The sequence below is a fragment of the Erigeron canadensis genome, chromosome 7 (assembly GCF_010389155.1).
Source record: "Erigeron canadensis isolate Cc75 chromosome 7, C_canadensis_v1, whole genome shotgun sequence".
Classification (NCBI taxonomy): domain Eukaryota; kingdom Viridiplantae; phylum Streptophyta; class Magnoliopsida; order Asterales; family Asteraceae; genus Erigeron; species Erigeron canadensis.
The window spans coordinates 15,572,649-15,577,780 of NC_057767.1; the positions used below are offsets into that span (position 1 = coordinate 15,572,649).

Below are 5,132 nucleotides of genomic sequence, written 5' to 3' on the forward strand. Positions count from 1 at the left end.
GCTGTGATAGATCTAAGGTTTAATAATAATAGATCTAAGACACCAAAACGACAGGGACCTTCACATAATACTACTTCTAGTAGTGGAAGTCCGAGTCGTTCTCGTACACCTCAAAGGACTAATTCACCTAGGAATAAGATGGCTCAACAGAACCGATTACCCCTTTCTAGAATTAATAGTTCGTCTAAATTCTATGATCGATTAGGGAGTCAACCTAGATATTGTACATACTCACCAAGGAATTCTCCTCCTAAGGCTCGTTTCAGTTCACCGAGGAAACAGTCTGTGACACCATCTTCATCCAAGGCTCCATTACAGAGCGATGGATATTGGACCGAATTATTCATTAGAGATGAATTTGGCAAACCTAAACCTCAAAAGGTTTGGGTTCCTTTCAGAAACTAACCATCTTATTGTCAGATGTGCAAGGAGAACCAAGGAAGCGTATTAGTCTTTGGTATGTTGATAGTGGATGCTCTAGGCACATGACAGGGGACAAGAAAGTGTTGTCCAATTATGAAGATGTAAATGGTTCGTATGTTAGTTTCACAGGTCCCAAGGGCGGCAACATCTCGGGCCAAGGTGATGTTGTGTAACACCCCATCGTTGGCGGAAACATGAGGTGTCATGAAAAGTACAGCACGACATGGAATTACATAGATACTGCTAAACGAAATAGAATATAATAAATATATTCCCAAAAGTATGAGTTCAAGTCATGACAGTGCTACAATAGCTTATTACAATCAAGTCCATAAAGAAATAATCCAAGGCATGTAGCCTCAAAGTCTGACAATTATTAAGGAGTACTAATCTCCGAAGTCCAGCCTAGCATAGCAGCCTTTATCCCTAATTAGCCTGAGCACCTGAAAAGTATACTAAAACGTGTCAACACAAAGGTTGGTGAGTTCGTAGGTTTTATGTCAAAAGTCTAATAAAAGAAATAAGTCTTTTGTCGATTCTTTTAAGTCTAAACAAGTAATAGTTCAATATATAACGAGCAGAGTTACGCCATAATAAGTCCAAATGTCTCAATGTCTCAAAGTCCGGCCTTACGGTACCTGCCTTAGTCCAAAGTCTCAAGTCTCAACTCATACAATAAGTACGTCCAAAGCACAACAAACAAACACATAATCACACACAAACAATAAGATCAACGCACGTCAAATGGCACAAGTAACTCTATACACACAGGCTCAATATTGAACATAAAACAGAAACCGAAAAAACTGTTTGAAAATAAGTATACTTTCCACCCCAAAACTTGTAAAAAGAGAGGCTACGAAACTCACCTGAAAGCAGCACAAGTATAAATATCCTAGATCAACGAACAAGGACACGAACAATCAGATACACTCGAAACAAGCTCACTATCTGTCCAACAGTCCTACATCGTTCACAAGTCACTCCATAAGAACTTAATTAATTGCACAAGTCCATGTTTTATACTAGTGTCTTATGAAATGTCATTATGTCTTATCCAATGTCTTAATATATATATATATTTATATATATATAGTATATAATAGCCGTTTGTCTTCATAAGTTGTCCATGAAAATAGTTCATTTAATAATGTCACATTTATTGTTTATATCCGTTAAGTCTTCGTGTCAACGTCATTATAAAATATATTAAGTCCGAAAGTCATATAATTGGTATATTGTCTTTACAAAGTCTTTTATTCTTTGCCTTTATATAGTCATTATAAAGTATATAAAGTCTGATAAGTCATTAATTGTCGTTATACGAATGTATAATTTATAAATGGTCCTTTCAACATCTTTTTAATATATATATATATATACTCAAATTAGTCTTTAATATATTTATATATATATATATATTAATTTCATTATTATAAAAATTTGAGATTAAATTTTAAATATAGATCAATTAATTCAAATACAATTTAACTTTGTTTAAATACTTTAATTTTTGACTAAATGACCAAATAATACCCAAAAACCTAATCCTTATTAATAAGTCGTCGTTGACTAAGTTTTACCGAACCAAAATTTTGACCTAACACTAAAATACAAATCAAATCCAATTTTTGAACCAAAACCCTTTTCTGGCCGGTTTGACCAAGTTGACCGGCGGTTTGACTAGTGTTGACCGACCGAATAATCAACCATAACCGATTTCCAAGATCAAAACGCGTTTAACCTTCGAACTTATTCCGGATCTAACCGAAATCATTTGAAAACAACACAAAATATTGGATTAAACAAGATCTCGGTTTATTTAGTTATGTATGAACCGAAATACAAGGAAACGCATTGAATCTAAACAAGAACATGGATTTCGGATATAGAATTTTCGGATTAAATGTTCTCGGATCCACAAGATTCCGGATCGAAGGTTTTCGGATCTACAACATATATACGTATATATATAAAATCGAAAAGTATAGATATTAGTATAGAAATTTCGGATCCAAGAAGATTTCGGATATAAGATTCCGGATCCGAAAGATTTCGGGCTTATACATCTCGAATGTACAAGGTTTCAAGCACACTTTTCATGAATTTCGGATATATATATATATCTATATACCACCGAAAATATATATATATATTTATATGTAAAGAGAATCGGATCTATACAAACATTTACACTAAAACCGAAATATATATATTTTTCTCAAAAATAATTTCGGATTTACGTATTTATATACATACATAAACCGATTTAAGCATAAATACATATATACATAAGCCGATTTATATATTTATATATATATATATTTGCAAAACCTTCGTATTTGAGAGAAAAAAAAAGAAGGGGTAACCGATTTAATATATAGATATTAGCAAACCTTACCACGAATTCAATAAAAAAAAAAGAAGAAGATGAAGATTGGTGATGAATTGAGGTTGTTCGGCGGTGGTTTGAGGTGGTTTGTGGTGGTGTTCGGCCGGAATAGAGGGAGGGGCGGCCGGATTGAAGGAAGAGAGGGAGAGGGAGAGGGAGAAAGAGAGTGTGTAAGTGTGAGAGGAAGAGAGGGGAAATGGAATGGGGGCTAGGGTTTATTTTTCATTATATACCCTCAATAACCCTAGTTACTTTCTTTTGGACTTTCCTTTAAAACCTTTGACCCGACTATTTTAAGAAACTCGAGACCCACAAATTTATTTCGTCGACATATTTAAATATAAATTTTCAATAGTTTTCTAATGGATATAAACATGACCATATTTGTTTAATAAATCTTTATTTGATTAAATTTTATATATATCACTTAATTTGGCATTTCCATAAGACAACTAGTATTCTTCCTGGTCTCGAGTCCACGTACAATTTTTCTAAAGTCTAAGTGCTCACAAAGCCCGAAATAAACACAAATCCATTTATTCCATGATAAAATCTTAAAGTCTAACGATGTACATAAATGGCACAACTAAAAGTGACCGGAAAAATAATTCAGGAATTACGGTCAAATGACGGTTGTCACATGTTGTCAATGGGAAGATAACGCTGGAGAAAGTCAATTATGTGGAACAATTATCACATATTATAGATAAATATATTAGTGAATCATGAATGTTTATAGGGAGATACAATTTCCAATGTTACCATTTACTTGGAGATTACTTCAAGCCTGTATATGTGTATATATATCTCTCTTATAATGATAATAAATGATAATTCTCTTCTCTTCATCCCTCTTGTTATTCTCTCATTATTAGCTTTACAACACGTTATCAGCACGCTCTAAACACTAAATAAAATAAGACCAAATTTTGAATCATAATTGCATTGTACGGAGTATTATATATATATGAAATCATGTTAGAGCTTATTTACATGGACGTTTTGTGGGATTGTTCATATCAGATATTTAGCTCATATATAACTTTTTAGGCTTTGTAACATGAGCACATGTCTATAGTATATGTATTTGTTGGATATCAATTTATAAAAAAAAATAAAAGAAACGAAAAACACTTTTTAGACTTCATAACATGAGCACATGTCTATAGTATATGTATTTGTTGGATATCGTACATTTGAAAGAATTATGTATGATGAAAGATGGCATATTTAGTATTTTATTTTTAGAGTGAAATCGATGAATACATGAAACTAGTTATGTTATTTTTTTTAGAACAATAACTAGTTATGTTATCTAATTCATTGTCCATCTTATATTTGTTTATATTTATGAGAGAATTGCTTTTATTAAAGGATATTATTTCTTAAAAAGATTTACGTATTAACCTTTGTTATATCAATGAATAATAACTATTTAAAATCATGCCATTGGTAAGTATCATGATTATGATGGAGCTTATGTGAATTTGACTTGATAATTTGTACGAGCAATTATTTTGGTTATCTTTTCCTAATTGCATCAAAATCTCGTATGCTCCATTAATTTGATTATATATTTTTGATAAAACTTACAAAGTATTATTACCTTTTGAAACTTGAAATCAAGTCTCTTTTTCAGTATCCGATATGTTTTAGTAATATCATATGCATGGATTGATATGTTGAATAATATACTATAAAAGGGAAAGGTTTTATTCACATCGCTTGAACTTGCTCATATTCTCATAGAGAAAGTATGTGATAGAAATAAATTACTTTCTATGAAAGATTATACCTACGAATCAAATTACGTCAAGATATTGATGATGAATGATGTATAGATTTACCAAGATCAATTATACGCTTTTATATATGATATTATGTATGGAATGTTTTCTCCATGTCACTCAAGTAACATATGCCAGAGTATATTACATTAACTGATCAATCACAGAATATGTGCAATTTATTGTGGAATTATACTATATTTGAAGGCTCTAAAAGAGTTATTGTATATTTGTCACAAGAAACAATATTTAAAAGTGTTAGAAACACTAACGCTTTGGTATTGTGACTAATATCAAAGCACATGTTTATGTTCATGTATTATAGGTTATGTACCTTGATTATTTGATCAGTGATATAGTTAAGGTGATAAGACAAGATGTTACTAACTATGAAAAGATCAACGAGTAATGACACTATGCAAAGATAAAGGTGTCGATATATTGATACGCATTATGATCATGAATATGCAAATCACATCACTTAAATGTCAGATCATGAATAACGGAAACGATATATGTGTATATCAAAT

At 31.5% G+C, this 5,132-nt stretch overlaps 1 long non-coding RNA gene across 1 annotated transcript; it reads right to left on the reverse strand.

Annotated features, from left to right (window-relative positions):
• Positions 1 to 824: 824 nt before the first annotated feature.
• LOC122606594 lies at positions 825 to 2,953 on the reverse strand. Its single transcript, XR_006324953.1, has 3 exons — positions 2,825 to 2,953; positions 1,293 to 1,387; positions 825 to 866 (listed from the first exon to the last, which is right to left on the reverse strand). It is a non-coding gene; the product is annotated as an uncharacterized LOC122606594 (long non-coding RNA).
• Positions 2,954 to 5,132: the final 2,179 nt, after the last annotated feature.